Source organism: Stegodyphus dumicola, chromosome 10 (assembly GCF_044657685.1).
Source record: "Stegodyphus dumicola isolate Sdum_Otavi_A_Nest chromosome 10, ASM4465768v1".
Classification (NCBI taxonomy): domain Eukaryota; kingdom Metazoa; phylum Arthropoda; class Arachnida; order Araneae; family Eresidae; genus Stegodyphus; species Stegodyphus dumicola.
Window position 1 is genome coordinate 184,033,821 of NC_140777.1, and position 20,066 is coordinate 184,053,886.

The 20,066-nt window shown below is 36.8% G+C and overlaps 1 protein-coding gene and 1 non-coding gene across 2 annotated transcripts in view; both read right to left on the minus strand.

Moving 5' to 3' along the window:
- Positions 1–2,898, minus strand: part of LOC118195898 (PI-PLC X domain-containing protein 1-like) — a 38,862-nt gene extending 35,964 nt beyond the window's left edge. Inside the window, exon 1 of the mRNA XM_035367237.2 lies at positions 2,772–2,898. The gene's annotated coding sequence lies outside the window, so the exon portion shown is untranslated. The remainder of the gene's footprint in view (positions 1–2,771) is intronic.
- Positions 2,899–6,094: 3,196 nt separating this feature from the next.
- TRNAK-CUU (transfer RNA lysine (anticodon CUU)) lies at positions 6,095–6,167 on the minus strand. Its single transcript has one exon. It is a non-coding gene; the product is annotated as a tRNA-Lys (tRNA).
- Between the last annotated feature and the right edge of the window lie 13,899 nt (positions 6,168–20,066).

The window sequence follows — 20,066 nt, forward strand, 5'->3', positions numbered from 1 at the left end:
AATCAGAAACGCCTTAAAAATATTCGTGCGTTATCATTTGAAACAAACCAGTTATTTGTAATTTCAGCGTTTTACTATACCTGCTCCTTTCACTTTCCTCACCGCAATGCAAATCAGTAAGACAGTATTTGGATTGTAAGATAAAGGGTGTTTCGGCCTCTCGCTGGCACGTTACGTTAGTTCCTACAAGTTCTGATCACTTTTCAATTATTCGGCTTTTTGTTATCGCTGCCGATATTTGATTTTCATACGCTGGTCAGAAGTTCTGAACCAGCTTAGATTTAAAATTAATTCTGTAGTCCCTGACTACTATTTTACGCTTTAAACTGGAATTTGCCTGTAAATTTAGTTGCATCACTACGAGCTTTTATTTAGGTTAATTGTTTTGAGATTTTATACAACTCATAAATTTTAAATTTTCCTTGAGTAAAAATTATTTTTTTTTTAAACTTTCCAGCAAACATCGCCAAATCATTTGATGAAAATATATATTACAGAATTTTACTCGATTTTGTAAAAATTAAATAGTCCAAAACCGTGACAGAAAGTAACTACAAATCAAAATATAAATGCACAGGAATCCGTGCGTTTATATTCTGATTTTTGTTTAGGTAAAAAGTTTATTTTAAATCTTGCCAAGTCTGTGCGTTACTTTCTGTCACAGTTTTGGACCATTTAATTTTTACAAAATGGAATAAAATTCTATAATATACATTTGCAACAAATGATTCGTTAACTTTTACTGGAAAGTTTCACAAAAAATCATTTTTACTCAAGTAAAATTTGAAACTTATGAGTTATTGTTTAAATCTGAAAACAAATAACCTAAATTTAAAAAAATTCTAAAACTGCTCGCAGCATTTGGGTACACTTCAAATAAACGAACAACATAAAAAAATTCACATGCAATAATTTTTACATTCTTGAACATTAATAAAAATTAGTATTTTATCTAAACAACCAGCGCAAGTACCCGATGCCAGTTAAGTTAGATTGAGAGTAATGCATCTAACAACAGAAAGAACGATAATGCTGTAATTCTTCTGTAATAACAATGCAAAAATACGATTCATAGCCATACATTTTTCAGTCTGATGCGATATGAAACTCACATAAAAAATTTCCATAGAAAAATAAGCTAATTTTCTCTCATTATAGCAGCAACAATACCACGCATTTTTGAATGATTTTCGTCTTTTAAATCAAATGATCGTAAAAGCTCAAGTTCCATCCAATATTTCACCTATATTCAATTTTAGTCGATTAGATGTGTGAATAAAAATTTATCATAGTTGATCATAAATCAATAACGCAAACAAACACACACACAAAGAAACATTCTTTTTTATATGTACAGATTTTGTAAAAGTTTCAAATTTTTGATTAACAAATTCTACGATTTGAAGGCGAGCAATAGCAGCACTTTTCGAAATGCAGCTTTTTTTATTTCCAATGAGCGACAATGTTGCCACTCGGAAAAATATTGCGAAAATTAGCGTTTTCACTTTTTAATTATTATTTCGGCTGATTAAAGTTGTACGAAGATGGGACTAGTCGAAATGTCTTCCCACGAATTTTTTGAATCGGAAATAATACATTTAATGTTTAGCAATGAAACTTTTATTTCACAGTAAAACTTAGAAATGTTTTATTAACAAACTCTAGCATTTGAAAGCTAGCAGTGGCAACAACTTTCGAAATAAAGCAGACTTTCATCTCCAGCGTGCGATACTGTTGCCCCTCAAAAATATGAGGGCGAAAATTAGCTTTTTTCCGAGTTTTTAATTAATATCTCTGATTTTAGCTACTTGTTTGTAGAAAAAAGAGAGCTTCGACCTTTTCCAGGACCTAGAAAAGAACTATAGAAAGTTTGGTGACGATTACTATAGTGACTGAGTTATTAGCGAACAAACAAACTCACAGACTTTCTTCTTTATATATATAGATTACGTGTAATAGAACATAGAATAAAAAATAGAATTAAAATTAAATACAAAATAGTTTAGAAACAAATTAACATGCTTCTAAAAATAAAGTATTAGGTTGATACAATAGGGAGATTTGGTTGATAGCGTAGTTTTGGCAGGTCGTGTGAAGTCTGCTTGGCCATTAAACGTGCCTAAAATTCTTCTTCTTAAAAAAAAAAAAAAAAAAAAAAAAAACTGTTTCATATATCCGTTGTACCAAAACAAAAGTACAGCCAACTCTTTCTCCCATCGGATCTAGGAAGACAGTTTTACCGGTGTTCAGGAATTTTTAATATTGGGTCATTGGGAAGTCTGAAATCTTTGCATTTATAAATGTGATAAATTCTTTCAGAAGAATGTAAAAAATGCTCCACCGGTTAGCTTAGTTTTTGTGCTAAGTTATCCTACCTTCATTTCGATGTATTATCATATCATACCTTCAATTCGATGTATAAATCTTAAATAAAACAAATCTGCATAATGTTAAACAATTTAAAAAACTAAAAAACTTAAAAAACTGCATAACTTAAAAAATTAAATAACATAAATAGCAGAACATAAGAGCCTTCAATAAAACAACAATGCTTAGAATTATTACTCTTCCAACACAGATATTTCACATAGAATTTTTTTTTCACATAGAACAATTTCACATAGAATATCTATTGCAAAAGATATGAAAAGCTGTCGTAGGATATAAATAGGTATAAAAAAAATCTATGATTTTTAACCAATCTGGATGTAATAGTATTACAATAATCAGAGCAAAACTTTAAATGAAAAACATAATAAAAGTGAAAGAACCTTAATGTCAGAAAAGGAGATTTCTTTGGTTATGGAACTTGAAACAGAAGGATGTCATCTGGCAATCTTTTCAGACGATAGCCGAATTAGTTGATTATAACTAATCCAAGTAGGGATGAAATTCTTTTATATCCTAGTTTCTCGTGCTCATTCGAACGATGTTATCTTTCCTAGTTGTTATCTTATCTACATAATAAGAAATCTTTCTCTTTTAAGAGATTTCGCGCTAAAATTTCCTTTTCTTTTCCGCCAAATGAAATGTTTCCTTAAAATTTAATATTTTTTGCAGCAAGCAAAAATTAGATGCTGTTATTTTTTGCAGTGTGAATGCTAATGTAGTAGTTTTTAAGAAACTATAAAGAGATCAAATTTCAAAATATTTTAGCGTTCTTTTCTTCATGTGAAACCAATACTTGCCTTACTCGAGTAATTGAAAATTTTAGAAATATGTTAAGACAATTTACCTCATAATTCTTAATTATAATATAACTAAAAAATTATATAGTTAGTCTTGACTCAAATATGGCATTTTAATGATTTGTTAATCCAGAAGGACTATTAATTTCGTTTTGGCATTTTGCGCTGAAAACTTTAAATGTCCCTTTCACTTTTCAAATTGTTGCCAACAAATATTATTGCTCTGTGTTAAATTTAAATAAATTAAATAACGCAGAATCCACATAAATGCATCTAGGTTTCTCGCAATGACATAAGCAACGGTAGCTAGAGCGATCGAATTTTGAATAACGTAAGTCTCCACCCGAATATGGGTATATGGAAGCCCGAATTTGGAATTTGTTTTATTGTCTAGATATTTTGTTAAGCATTTAGAGTTTTTGATTAAGAAGCCGAACTATTTCAAAGCGAGTCATTGCAATAGTAAATATACATGTACACTGAGCAGGAACAAAAAAAAGGGGGGGGAATCTGAAAGGTTTCAGATTTTATATTATGTCCAAAGGGGCGTTTTTTTAACATTTTGTTGTTACCTTTATTTATTAAATATCACGTTTTTCGCCCTTAACCATAAAATTAAGTTCAACAGCAATATCGCAAAATAGTTTTAAATTGAGCCTATCTTTAGAATTTCCGATACAGAGTCTCGCGCGCTGGAGATTAAAAATGTTTTTTCTGTACAACGTTGCCATGGCTCGCTTTGAAATCCTCGAGTTTGTTAATCAAAAATTCGTTAAAGTTTTACAAAACAGGAAATCGATTATAAAACAAATTCCAAATTGAATAAAAATCTTTAATTTTTTGTAGATATGCTTTGAAATACAACTACTTTAAGATGATGGCAAAAATTTTATGGGCTACAATTCAAAAAATTTAGAATTAAATATTATTTAATAAAAATGAGCTAGTTTCATTTGGAATGAACCTAAATTTTAAAAGAAGGAATCAAGTAAGTTTAATAAGAAAAGAGATATTATTTGCCATGCCGCACCGACACCATACATTTACAAACATCCGTACCTTCTCCGGGATTCGAACACGGGGCCTTTGACACGACATTCAGCGACACTAAGCACTACACCGGTTAAGAGGCTAGGGTTCGTTTGAAGTTCGGTCTTGAGTTCTCGTCGCACTAGATCTTTTAACCACTTCCTCGCTTTACCGAGAAATGCTTTTGTTCATGCTATTCGGGCAGAAAATTTATAAATTCTCGTGAAATATTTCTAATAGTGGCTGCATTCTTATATTTGTTTTGGCCTTTTAAAATGAATCTGGCTTTTCTGTTTTTAGGATTATAAATGATGTTTGTAAAGATACATTTTACTTGGCATTCGGTGAATCTCCTCGGATGCTTTGTATGCGGTTTATTTTCCAGCAAATTCGTTTTACAGTATTTCAAAAATTAAACCGAATAACAGGTTTGATTTAAATTTAGTTCATATATTTTCTTCGTAGGTATCTCACGATTACAATGAAAAATTATACAATAGTGTAACTGAAAAATTATAAGAAAGTTCTTTGATACACGTTAATAATCTAATAAGCTATCTTTTTCATGTTTAAAATCTTTTGTCCCCTTTATTTTATAAGAAAGGTTTGCTAGAATTGGCTCTTTATAGCATTTGAATTTTAAGTTACCATTTTGAAATTCATAGCCCACAAGGGCTATGATTTTCAAAAGGGCATTTTACGTCGATTCACTTTTCCATCGGTTACCGCCAAATATTATCGCCAAGTAATATATTTAAAGAAACTAATTAATGAAGAATCTACTTAAATGTATGTATTTTTCCCGCATTGTGATAAAACAATGGTACACAGAGCCATCCAATTTTGAGTAACGTAGTCCTCCACCCGAATATGGGCATCCTGAAGCACGAATTTGGAATTTGACTTATTATCTATTTCAAATTTTGTAAAACCTTATCGAATTTTTTTATTAACAAACTTAACGATTTCAAAGCGAGCAATGGCAACACTTTACGGAAAAAGAATATTTTTATCTCCAGCACGCGAGACTGTGTATCGGAAATTCTAAACATAGGCTCAATTTAAGTTATTTTGCGATATTGCTGTGGAACTGCATTTTATGGTTTAAGTGCGAAGAACGTGATATTTAATAAATAAAGGTAACACAAAAAACGGTGAAAAAAAAACAAACAAACAAACAAAAAAAAAAAAAAAAAAAAAACGCGCTTTTGGACGGAATATAAAATCTGAAAGCTTTCAGATTTTTTTTTACTTAATTTCGTATTAAAATATCTAATTAATTCATTAGTATTCTTTAATATTATTCCTTCTAATAGATTTAACATAGTATTTATCACAGAAAGCAATGCAAAGTATTTAGTTTTGGAATAATAATGAATTTTTATCACTAAATGTTTGCTCCACTACTTTTTGAGTCACTTCAGTTATTTATCCTGTAAGATAAAGCTCCAGTAACATGCGGTAATGTTAAGTCCTGCGACGTCTGAAGTCCAATATCCGCAGCACCACAAACAAACAAATCAAAACACGTGCTTATTGTGGAAGTCCATTCACGTGCGATATACGCCAACCAACTGCGGCATTCTTTCCTATAATATGGATAAAGCTGATAATCGATATCAAATCAGATCGTTCTTTCTACGATTAAGGGAGATTAGAAGTTAATGATTATTGTTAATTTGGTTACTTAACGTAATGTCCGTTTAATTTTCCGGGTTCCTGGCATATGTTTTTAAATATTTGTGGCATAAAGTTTTAGTGTTTCTTGTTGACGTAACAACTGTTTGGACCAAAAAAAAGTTTTTTTTTTTTTTTGTTCGGTAAACGTGTAGAGACGTTAGGACTTTTTGGAAGCATGAGTGATGAAAAATTTGCGACGCCTTCGCCGGGAATCGAACCGCGGACCTCTGGAATAAGCGCCCAGCGTGCAAACCACTACACCACGAAGGCGGCAGAAATACCTTATAAACGTTCGAAGTTATTTGCTGATATTGTAATTTTAACCTCTCCGAAAAATTTGTTTTTAACACGACATTTTGAAATGCGGCTTCAATCCCTTACCTGTTCTTCTTGATTCGACTAGCCAGTTTCTTTTTCATGAATACAGTGGAGAGTTCTTAGATTATTTTGGAAGGGGGTCATAAAAAATCAGCCGTGATTCGAACCATGGACTTCTCGAATACGCACCGAGTGTGCTAACCGTTACACCACGAAGGCATGCAGAAAGGAGGGAGATAATACCTTATATACTCCTTCAGGTATTTCGGGTCTTCTTCCTCTCATTTTTAACCTTATATACTCCGTGGATTTGGGAACCCAGTCGTCAAATCCTGGTTGTGAAGAATTATCATCCACCACCTTTCAGTTCGGTCGGCATTGTGGAGTCATTAGGCTATTTTGGAACCGGCAGTCGGGAAACATGAGCATTGCCCTAGCCCGTACTTGAATCCTGAGACCTTTCGAATACGCACCGTGTGTGCTAACCGTTACACCAGTAAGACATGCAGAAAGTCTGCAGCGGCAGCGCCAAACAGGCGATACGGACTTAAAAACTGTACAGAAAAGCGCCAATTGGCGAAACAGTAAACCCGTTTGGCAAACCTACAGGCTGCCGGAGAGAGAAGATTTTTCCCCGACAGTCAAGCGGAACTACTTCAACAAATGTGTGCGTCTCTGCTTCGCCGAAATATGTGATCTTGTGTACTCGCAGCTGTACTGTGCTCTGAATTTCTTAAGCCGTTATAATGTACCCGGCAACTGTTACTTTTCCTTATTAAATTTGATTATTAATTGTAACATGTCTATCTTAACTAAGATTTCGGCTTTCCTAGTTAATGTTAGGGATATTTTCGTATGCACGTGTTACTCACACGTACATCATTGGTGACCCTGTCCCTCGCTCCTTCTGTTTCGATCCCTAATGACTATCTGTCTCAATCTTTGTTTAAACTATATGCCTTATTTTGATGCCAATGCTCTTCCTTATGACTGATAAAGGCTCAACCCTATTTATTTCCTCCTCATTTTATCGTACGGATTACACGTGGTTTATCACACTTAAGGAGGATTTACAGGTATGTGGTTAAATTTTTTTAATTATCTGTGATTGGTCTTAATTATGTTTTTGTGATATGTTTTGCTCTAAAATTATAGTTTTAATTTAATTATTGATTGTTTAAAATTGATCTTTGGGTAATATTCGTGCTCACACTTTTATTGAGATATTGAATGTCTTCATTATTTTATTCTAAATTGATACTGTTTTGATAAGGTATAGTGCAAAACATTAAGTTTACGATTTACGATATATTTATAATTGGCAACCATGCCAGGATCGGAAGGCCAAACCAACGAGGAATCGAATATGGCGGTTCAGGAGCCACAAATCTCACACATGGCAGTTAAAATTCCCCCTTTATGGAAAAAAAATGTTAAACTTTGGTTTATTCAAGTTGAAAGTAACTTTGCTTTAGCGAAGATTAGTAGCGATAGTACAAAATACAACCACGTGGTTTCTTCGATAGACCCTGAAACTCTTTCCGCAGTATCAGATATTTTATTTAATCCCCCAGCGACGGCTAAATATGATGCCCTTAAAGCTAGGTTAATAGTAGAATTCTCAGATTCGGAAAGCGAGCAAATACGCAGACTTATTTCTGAATTGCATTTAGGGGGCGACAAACCATCTCACTTATTGAGAAAAATGAGAGAATTAGGTGGAAACTGTATAACTGACGAATTTTTAAAATCATTATGGCTGCAAAGGTTACCTTCCGAGGTGCATGCCATTTTATCAATAAGTTCGGAATCCTTAGACAATTTAGCAAAAATGGCTGATAAGATAGCTGAAGTGCGCACGCCAACGAACAACAGCGTGTTCACGGTCCAGGCAGCTTCGGCGAGTTCCCCCAGAAACCCTAACGATTCTGGTGCCCCCCTCGAGGAGCTTAAGGCCTTAAGGAGTGAAATCTCTGCCCTAAGTAAACAAGTCGAGCGACTCTCCCGCGGAAAAACGAGGAATAATTTCCCCCGGGATCAACATAACAAAGCACGTAGTTTATCGCGTGGGCATTCCCGAGAGCGTGTGAACAATTATTGTTATTTTCATTCGCGATTCGGTAATAATGCACGAAAATGTCGAGCACCTTGTTCCTTTTCTCAGAACACTACGGCCCAGGAAAACTAGCAGTAGCGGCTGTCGATCGAAATTCATCGGCAGTCGCGCATTCATGTCGTTTACATGTTTACGATAACAGACTAAATTTAAACTTTTTGATTGATTCGGGCTCGGATGTTTCATGTGTGACACCGACTTCTAAGTTTAAGAAAATGCATCCTGATTCGCTTCAATTATTTGCCGCGAATAATTCCAGAATTTCTACGTATGGAACAAAATTGTTAACTGTGAATTTAGGACTTAGACGAAACTTTTCTTGGAAGTTTTTAATCGCCGATGTACCAGTGCCTATAATAGGAGCCGACTTTTTAAGGCATTTTGATCTTTTAATCGATTTAAAACGAGGTAGGCTTATCGATAATACTACGAAATTAACTCGTATTGGTTCTCTTTCCGATTCTAAAAATTATTTTTCGGTAAAGTTAATATCTGGTGATTCACCATATCACAGAATCTTGAAAGACTTTCCGGAAGTACTGAAGTTAAAATCCGATTCGGGTAAAGTAAAGCATAGTACGGTTCATTACATCGAAACAAACGGTCCTCCTGTGCACAGTAAACCGCGTAGGTTAAGCCCTAAGTTATACGAAGCAGTAAAAAAAGAATTTCAATTTATGATAAATCAAGGTATTTGTAGACCATCAAAATCAGCATGGTCATCACCTCTTCATGTAGTTTCTAAAAGTTCGGGCGACATACGGCCAGTAGGAGACTACCGAAAACTAAACGCGTGCACCGAACCCGACAGATACCCTATCCCGCATTTACAAGACTTTAATAATACGCTTAGCGGAAAGACAATTTTTTCAAAAATTGATATCGTTCGGGCATATCATCATATACCAGTCCATCCAGATCATATACCGAAAACTGCAGTTTGCACCCCATTTGGTCTTTTCGAATTTCCGTTTTTAAATTTCGGACTGTGCGGAGCAGCTCAAACCTTTCAAAGGTTTATGAACGAAATTCTTGGAGATCTAAAATTCGCCTACGTCTACTTAGATGATATTTTGATATTTAGTGATACGGAAGATGAGCATAAATCTCACCTACGTACTGTTTTTGAAAGATTAACTTCATATGGATTGACAATTAACGCTTCGAAATGTGTTTTCGGCGTTCCGGAAATATCTTTTTTAGGCCATATAATCAATAAAGATGGTACCAAGCCTCTGACGAACAAAGTGGAACCGATACTTAACTACCCGCTTCCTAAAACGGTAAAAGATTTGCAGAGATTTTTAGGATTTTTAAATTTTTACCGTCGATTTTTACCCAACGTAGCCCAGAATCAAATACATTTAACTTCGTATTTAAAAGGGGCTAAGAAAAATGATAAGACAATCCTGACTTTGTCTGAGGAAGCGCGGAGTGAATTTCAAAAGTGCAAACAGCTAATCGCTAATGCTGTTCTTTTGGCACACCCGAAGAAAGATGCCCAGTTGGTTTTACAGGTTGATGCGTCAGACTTCGCGATCGGTGGAACGCTATCACAAATAGTTGATAGAAATTTACAGCCTCTCGCATTTTTCTCACGAAAGCTTTCGCAGGCGGAAAGGAACTATAGTGCGTATGATCGAGAGCTATTGGCAGCTTATGCTGCTATTAGGCATTTTAAGCATATGTTGGAAGCACGAAACTTTTCTTTAATCACCGATCACAAACCGCTCACGTATGCATTCCGACAGCGTTTGGATAAGTGTTCACCTCGTCAGGCTAGGCAGTTAGACTTTATCTCACAATTCACCACTGAAATTCGCCATATAAAAGGTTCGGAGAATATCGCTGCCGACGTACTTTCGCGTATAGAAGCAATAAGCATGCCTAACCCTATCGACTATGAGGAAATCGCTAAAATGCAAGAAATCGACCCAGAATTACAAACATTGCTTAAAGAGTCAAAAGTTCTACATCTCAAAAAAGTTACCTTACCGAATTGTAGCGATGTGTCAACAAGTAACGCCCGTCCTTACATTCCTCCGGCATTCCGTGAGAAAGTTTTTGCCACCTTGCACAATTTGTCTCACCCCGGCATTCGCGCATCAACAAAGTTAGTATGTTCACGGTTTGTTTGGTCTTCCATCCGCAAAGATTGCGCGAAATGGGCACGGCAGTGCATTCCGTGCCAGAAAGCAAAAGTAAGCAGGCATACTAGAACCCCGTTAATGAAGTTTCCAGACCAATCACAGAGGTTTGATCACGTCCACCTTGACCTTGTTGGTCCCCTACCTCCTTCTCAAAATAATTATTACTGTCTAACTGTGATAGATAGATTTACTAGATGGCCCGAAGCAGTACCCTTACCAGGCATAACAGCACGCACAGTAGCACAGGCTTTCTATGACCACTGGATTACTCGATTTGGTTGTCCGACTGTTATTACTACCGACCAAGGGCGACAGTTTGAAAACGGCTTATTTCGAGCCCTTTCCCAATTATTGGGAATCAAGAGGATCAGGACGTCTCCTTACCACCCACAGGCGAATGGACTGATCGAGGAATTCCACCGTCCTTTGAAAGCTGCCTTAAAAACGCACGATACCAGTGACTGGGTTGCTGCCCTTCCAACGCTGCTGATGGGTTTCCGCGCCGCTCTCAAAGAGGACATAGGAGCAACCACTTCTGAACTGGTGTATGGAAAGACTATCCGTCTCCCAGGAGAATTTTTCAATCCGACACCTCCGGATGCGTCCCCCAAACAGTTTGTGGAGGATTTAAAATCTCACTTTGCCAGTGTCCGCCCGACCACGACTTCTAGCCACGGCCAGCGAACATGTTTCATTCATCCACGCCTTCACAAGTCCACATATGTGTTTGTTCGACACGACGGAGTTAGAAAACCACTTCAAACTCCTTATGATGGACCATTTAAGGTGCTAGAAAGACGAGATAAAACGTTTGATCTCGAAATAAAAGGGACTAAGCAAACGATCTCCATAGACAGACTGAAACCCGCTTTTGTAACCATGGACTCTTCTCAAGTTGCTTCCAAGAGTGTGAAAAAAACTTCGGACAATTGTATCACCCGTTCTGGACGATTAATCCGACCCCCGCATCGGTATGTCACATTTCGTTGACACTGCGGAGGGAGTATGCAGCGGCAGCGCCAAACAGGCGATACGGACTTAAAAACTGTACAGAAAAGCGCCAATTGGCGAAACAGTAAACCCGTTTGGCAAACCTACAGGCTGACGGAGAGAGAAGATTTTTCCCCGACAGTCAAGCGGAACTACTTCAACAAATGTGTGCGTCTCTGCTTCGCCGAAATATGTGATCTTGTGTACTCGCAGCTGTACTGTGCTCTGAATTTCTTAAGCCGTTATAATGTACCCGGCAACTGTTACTTTTCCTTATTAAATTTGATTATTAATTGTAACATGTCTATCTTAACTAAGATTTCGGCTTTCCTAGTTAATGTTAGGGATATTTTCGTATGCACGTGTTACTCACACGTACATCAAGTCCAAATTCCACTTATGCCGAGATTATCAAGCATTCTGCTTGATGTGTTCCGGCTGTCATCAGATGTTTGCTCTGTGAGCGCTGAAGAGAAAATGAGTTCGAAGTGGGAGTCCAGAAGGGCAGGAGCTAATGGCGGAGGGGCGTGACCAGTTGTCACATGGGCTGCAAGCTGACTTATCATTGGTTGCGAGTTTTCTAAGGAATACCCCACTAAAATGGCATTATTTTTCTCACATCATCTTTTTTCTCTCACATTTGTTTTGGAGTATCTTCACTCATAGAGTGAGGTCCTGATTTTTGCTCTCTCTGCTTGATTCTCTTGTAAGTATGATTTTTCATATGCGACAAAACAGATAGCCAGCAGAATGTCGATCGATAACAAAGGCAAATGCCTTAATAAGCCGAAGCCTTCTTCTGACTTAGACAATGATGTACAGCAAATTGTTCAGCACATTCAGGAACTAAAAGATGCCATTGAAAAAGTGCAACAGCTTCCGATTACACAAGAAAGCGTTCAACTTCGACGATCTATGCAAGCTGAATTAAAAACTCAGGAAAAGAAACTTTACTCTTTCATTCCTAAAAGAGATGTCGATAAAATTATCGCACAGTTCCCGCCTTCTGCTAGCAATAGCACACATGATTGGTCAACCGTAAAGCCGGCTAAAAGATCGCGTCGCGATAGCGTTTAAAAAATAAGAATACCGTAAACAGACCAATTTATCATGAGCATGGAATTGCACTTACAAATAGTGAAAAATGTAACACGCTTGCTGAACATTTTGAAAAGCAGTTTACCCAGAACACCTCGCCATCTAATCAGGATTTTTCAACTTTAGTAAACTCCACTGTTTCTGACTGGATTGATAATTATGATACGCAGAGTCATCTTGAGCTCACTTCGCCCCAAGAAATACTTAGCATCATCAAAAAACTCAGGAACAGGAAGGCCCCGGGGCAGGACAATGTAAATAATGTGGCGCTTAAATGGCTGCCTATTAATATGGTCAACCGGCTCACAGGCATTCTAAACGCTTGTCTATATAACAGTTATTTTCCACAAATTTGGAAATCCGCAAAGATGATCGTGCTCTCTAAACCGGGAAAAAATCTTACGAATACGGAAGGGTACAGGCCCATTAGCCTGTTACCCAGTATGGGTAAAATACTTGAGCGAATTGTCCTTAGCCGTATTCAGCCTCACATGGATAAACTACCTCTCGAACAATTTTGTTTTAGAAAGGCACTTTCCACGACTAAACAGTTGGTACGACTCAACGAATTCATTGGCAGTGCTCTGCACAACAAGAGATATGTTGCCTTACTCATGCTAGACGTGGCGAAGGCGTTCGACCGCGTCTGGCATGAGGGGCTTATTTACAAGTTAATCAGCTTAAAGTTCAGTGATGAGCTGATTAAAATTATTTATTCTTTTCTGACCAACAGGACTTTCCACATTCAAATTGGAGAAAGTAAGTCAATTACGAAACAGGTGAAGGCCGGGGTCCCACAGGGATCTATTTTAGGGCTCGTACTCTATCTATTTTACGTAGCAGACTTACCTGCTGAACACGTTGATCAAAACTTCTTCATGGGGTGCTACGCAGATGACACAGCTTTCGCTGTCAAGTCTGGGTCACCGAATTTTGCCGTGAAGAAACTGCAGAGATTTATGCCCAAGCTGGAACAATGGTGCGCCAGATGGAAAATAGCAATCAATGCAGACAAGTCCAAACTACTGATCTTTAAGAAAAACAAAATGAATCATCCCTTGACAACACAGCTGATGCTCTTTGACACTGTTGTCAAAAGCGCTACCTACCTCGGACTAAAATATTGTTCAAACTTCCTCTGGAAAGAACATATTAACTGTATTAGAGGCAAAAGTATTGGAGTCATACGAAGTCTCACGCCGCTTCTGTCTGCGACTTCCAGATTAGATTTAAAGAGGAAAAGACATATATATAATTCTATCATACGACCTATTTTTGCATATGCCTCTCCCGCCCGGGCAACTGTTCAGAAGGAGGAGATAAACAAGTTACAAATCATACAAAATAAAGTATTAAGGATGATCGCAAATGCGCACTATTATGCGTCAAATCAAACTCTTCATAGGGACCTAAAAATGGGGACCGTTGAAATGTATTTACATAATGCCAACGTTAAATTCTTTGAAAAAGCGCATGAATGCAATCATATGGAGGATCTTAACGTTCTGAATTATATTGTTCTTGAGGAAGATATATTGTTGAGACCATTAGCGACCCACCTCGCCCGGGACTTAAATTTCCCGACGTAAACTATCATGAATAGCTTAAATTGATCTTGTATATAGTGTATATAATGTATTTATTCTTATTCGGTTATGTATTAAGTTGTATGCTGTATGATTTAAATTGTATCACTTTTTTATGTTTTGTAATATTTGTGTATTAGTGCTTAATTATATTTATTGTATTATATATTATTTCAGATGTCATATTGAAATTGTCAGATGTTGTCTGTGTCCTCTTACGGCTTCCGCTTTGCGAACTTCTTGATGCGCGCGCCACTTAAAGGCCTTGCGACGCATGGTCGCCCCCTGTAACCACCTTTGACCTCTTTTAATTGTCAAGAAATTTCAACGTCATGCGCCCTTCGGGCTTATTATCAAGAGCCGGACAAGTTGCGTAGCCGCGCGACATTTCGGCAATAGCCGCACAGACTAGACTAGACTAGCGGATCGTTCTACAGTTCACAAACTATCAGCACATCCTCTCGCTTCGATTCACTTAATAACGAAGAAATGCTAGATACCAATAATGATGATATTGATATGACTCCACAAATTGAAAAGCCAAAAAAACCTACCAGACCATACCCAAAAGATACTAAAATACCACCGATAGTAATTACAGATATTAAAAACAATAACTGGCCTGAAATACGAAGACATATTAAGGAAAATTTAAAAATTTCTAAGCTCGAAACCAAAATTGAAGGAGATAATATCAGAGTGCAATTTTTTAACGAAGACGACTTCCGCACGGTTCAAGATTACCTAGAAAAAGCTCCTATCCCTTCCACACATTCCTTCTCACTAAAGAAAAGAATCTAAAAACTGTCATTAAAGGTTTAACTGCACAAACCCCAATAGAAGAAATAAAAGAAGAGCTTAAATTACACGGAATCACTGTTTTAAAACTTCACCAACTTCAAAGAATGCGAGATGGAATTCCCACAATGCTCCCGATTTTCTACGTTGAAACCCCAAGAACGCCGCAAGAGAAAGAAATTTTTAATATATCGCACATTAGTGACATGAGAGTAAGAATTGTTAGTTACAACACAAGACCCGGCGCAGTACAATGTTATCGTTGTCAACGATATGGTCACACGCAGAGAGCATGTCACAATCAGCCGCGATACGTAAGATGTTTAGATAATCATCAATCGTTTCAATGCCCTATTAAAGAAAAGAAAGAAATTCCAGCAAGATGCGTGCTTTGTGGTGGTTTTCACGCCGCTACAAGAGTTGATTGCCCTGAACACCCAAGCAAAAAATATCGACAAAAACAGAAAATTCCGCAAAAAGAAGATTTCCCAAATTTCAATTTAAAGAAGATACCAGTAAAACAACCTACGCAAATGTTACAGCGAATAAAGAAAATGAGAACGGAAAAAACCAAAATTTCAGATGTTAAAAACCTTGATGAATTTAAATCCTTAATCTTCAAACTAAAAAATCTTTATCATAAATTTACTAAAGTCACCAACGAAAATGAGAAACTTGATTTTGCTCTGCAGGCACTCGAACTGTTTGTTTAAGATCTATTTAGTGCTAAACTGTTCAGATGAAGACGCAGCCGAGCGGTATCTACGTTGGAGCTTTTTACTCCATGAGATTGCAGGTTCGGTCCCAACCGAACAGTTAAATTCCAAATGGGACTTGTAAAATATTTTTTCTACTTCTTTTTTGCTCTAGAATTTTCTACTTCTTGTACTTTATTTTTTATATGTAACAGTTTATTTTTATGTGATTTAAAAATTTTTACAAAAATTTTCTGAAATTTTGAACATGTGAATGAAGAATATTACAGTATTTTTGCCAAAGATTATTGCCAAAAAAGCTTTTATTAAAGCTCATGATTTCACCCATGATGTAATCGAAGTGATATATATTAGTAAAAGTCTAACGACTGGTACTACTTATACGTACGAAGATCCAAGATCCAAGGAAAATGGCAATTAAATACAATACAAAACATGTATGAAAGTAGAAATAGTAAAAATAATTACATAAATCAGTCTTTTAAATTATTTACATATGTATATTAGTCCAAGTCCGTCAGGAGATAAACACGAGGTGTGGGAAGATGAGCCCGTAGGTCACATCGGTGGTCACCCATCCAAGTTGAGGCTCAGACGCTTGCTGCTTGAGTTAGGTGTCACTGAAAGTAGATACTATCGTGACATTATTTAATAGACACTAATTAAGTGGGAAAGTCTTGATTTTTCCTTAATCAGGTAAGCAACATAAGGCCTGAGAAATTTATCTTCAGCAACATGCAGAAAGGAGGGAGAAAATACCTTATATACTCCCCCTTTTAAAGGGCTACTGGGGTTCACGGGACCCAATCGCCAAATCCTGGTGGTGAAGAATCAGCATCGAACCAACTTTTAATTCCGGCGTCACTGTAGAGTCATTTAAAACTTTTTCAATGTCAGGAATCTGAAGAAACGTGAAATGTTCGATCACGTTCGAATCCTCGCCGAGACTCGAACGTGGACCTCTGGAATACGCACCGAGTGTGTTAACCGTTACACCACAAAATCATGCAGAAAGGAGGTAAAAAATATAGTATACGAAAACCAAAAATCTTAACTAAATCTTTTGCGAAGAAAACCTAAAGTTCATTCTTAGGAAAATGGCATTTTAAAAAATGATTTGATTATATGCAGCAGTATCTTGAAACTTTTAATACTTAACCTTCATGAGCGGAAACGCATGAGATTTTGCTTTTTAATACTCAAGTTACTTTTGTTAAGAATAAAAAGTGGATACAAATTTTAAAAGGAGATAGAGCGGTGGAAGTTGAATAACGTATAAAACTCCTCACTTTATTCTGTTAAATCAAGTGTCGATGAACTTAGTGAATTGCTAAGCGAATAATTACTTAAGTCCAAGAACAGAAAACGTAAAACTTAAGAAGAGTTAATTACCCTTTATTCGCTGCAAAATATGATTAACAGTAGGCCCCTTTTTAGGGCGTACAGCAAAGCCTCTACTTAAGCTTTAACTCAAAATGTAAGAAATAAGAACTAACTAATGACTAACTAAAGAGATTCAGCGGAAACTAACACAGTTCTAAATTAGTTAGCCCGTAATATTAAATTAGCCAGTGAACTATCATAAAGCACGTAATACGGCCGAGCGTAATAACAGCTTAAAGAGACGTAGTCCAAAGGCTAACGCACGCTATTCTGGAATCCTCACTCTCTCTGTTGCAGTCAGTTGAACGTGACTTAAATACTATTTCTTCCTCATTTGCATTTAACGCGATTCTAAAAACTCATTATGGTAGGGATAAGTTGAAACTAGGTAAGATGGGAAAGATGCATTAAATTAAAATAACTGTTATAAAATTAAAATATACCTTACAAACGCAAGTAAATTGCAAAACTTTCCTTTTGAAATTTAGGTATAATTAAATGAAAAATATTACCCAAAAAGCATTATAATAAGAATTCAATAAAATAATCGACTCGAACAAATTTGTTTGGTAGAAGTTACTACTTACAATTTTTAGGTTATTTTTGTATAAAAATACCAAACTCTCCAGCACGGTTACAGTGTTCAAAACTGCAGTCGGAAGGGGAAAAGTATTATTAACCCAAAGGGCGTTAACCCAGAAAGGCTACTAATTTCGTTTTGGCATTTTCGTTGGTTCATTATACATGTCGTTTCACTTTTCAAATTGTTGCCACTAAATATTATCGCCCTGAGTTATATTTAAAGAAATTAAATAATGGAGAATCTGCATGAATATATATATGTTTCTCGCATTGGGATAATACTACGGTACCTAGAGCCCTCCAATTTTGATTGATGTTCGTCTCCACCCGAATATGGGCATCTGGATGCCCAAATTTGGAATTTGTTTTATTATCTATTTCATATTTTGCAAAGCATTTATGAGTTTTTGATTCAGAAACTCGATGTTTTCAGAGTGAGCAATGGCAACACTGTACGGAAGGAAAATATATATATATATATATATATATTTATCTTCAGCGCCCTTAGACTGTGTATCGAAAATTCTAAAGATAGGCTCATTTTAAAATTGTTTTGGGATATTGCTGTTGAATTGAATTTTATGGTTTAAATGCGAAGAACATGATGCTTAATAGGCCCACCAGCGGTCGAGCGGTAAAATCGTGAACACTGGTAGTTCGCTCCGAGGTTCGAATCCCGCGAATGGGCTGGCTGCATGGGCGTTTTCGTGGTTTTCCCCTTGTGTAACGTGTATACGAGCCAGTTTCCCTTAGAAAGCCCTCCACGAAGGCATCCCTCCTCTTAGGCAGATATCCCTCGAGGCTTTCCCATAATCACACGCACACCGACATGATGTTTAATAAATAAAGGTAGCACATAAAACGTTAAAAAAAACGCCCCTTTGCGTGTAATGTTAAAGTATGAGAGCTTTCAAATTTTATTTATTTACTCTAGAATTGAAATTAACCAAACTGACTAGAAACACAGCTATTTCAAATATTTTATAAATTCCGAATAACTCCTCCCCCCGTCTTGCAAATGTACTGCCAATGAGAGAATATTTCATCATATTTTATTACTACACATAATATAAAATGGAGGGAAATAATATTAATTGAAGAGAAGATACTACTTCCACTGAAGAGAGGAATAATACTTTATCCTCAATCTCACACACACGCACATAGTTATACTGACCGACACGCACACAAGCAGGGAAGGGGAGGGAGATAAAAAGGAAAATGCGACGTGCCGTCGAAAGGTGGCTAGGTATTATCAAGACAAAAACTCAGTGCGTGGAAAAGGAACTGTCTTGTTGTAAGGTTGTCACTGCTTTTGTCTAAGATGAACATTGAGGAATCTAGTGAACTATGTAGCGACGTATCGCTGAGTTCAAGCAACTGAAGATGTAGACTAGAAGATGTACAGTGGTTAAAATACCCTTTTATTCACTCACATAAGAATAATAGGCGGCCAACTTCCCGGGCTTCCAGAAAGCCTCTACTCGGGCTTTAACTCAAAGTAAGAAATAAGAATTTAAGCTACATATACGAGGTCCATATATCAGTCAATTATAACATATATCAGTTATATAAACTATATATATCAGTAAATTATACATATAATCATATAAACTACATATATCAGTTAATGATAACTATGATTTTGTTAACGATGCTAAACAAAATAATCTAGCGTAGTTGGCTCTTAATTTAAACTAGCCGGTAAAAAACTGCCTTCTTGCTCGCTGGCCGAATTGCTTGTTTTTGCGCAGAAACTAATTTTATATCTTATCTATGTGTATTTTTGTGTATATGGTACTTACGTCTTAGTGTCAGTCTATATTAATGAAGAGTATATTAGTGTGTCGCATTTATGCGTATTGGTGTATTGTGTCTATCTTTTAGTGTATAGTATATTAGTGAATTATTGTATAGCATACTGGTGTATAGTATTGTTACGAAATGTACAGGCGCGGTAAGATGGCTTCCCCGCAAAGCAGGTTTAGGGTTGCCATAAAATGGTACGGGAAGGCAGGGTTGCCATATTTGGCGATAAATCGCCCGTTTGACGACATTTGGCTACAAAATTGGCGGTGTACCATGGACGGATGGAGAACCTTCTGGAACGCATTCTTACCGGTTTAAACCAAAATGTTCTCGAACACAAGCCGAAAGTTATATAAACCCTGCTGGTCCGCAGTCAGGGAGAGTGCCTTGTCGAGAGGGCGAGTGAGAGTGTGCCTCGTCGAGTGCGAGATAGTTAGTCTCGAAACTGGTCTTAGACTGTGCATCGTCGAGAGAGCGTGTTGAGCTCCGGGAACGACTGAACCGAAAAATCGGGAGCCGTGCTCTGTGTGTCGTCGAGTGCATCGCGAGTTGTAGCGTTGAGAGTCTCGAGAGTATACGTGGAGTTCCGAGAACAACCAAGCAGAGTCGGGAGCTGTACTCGA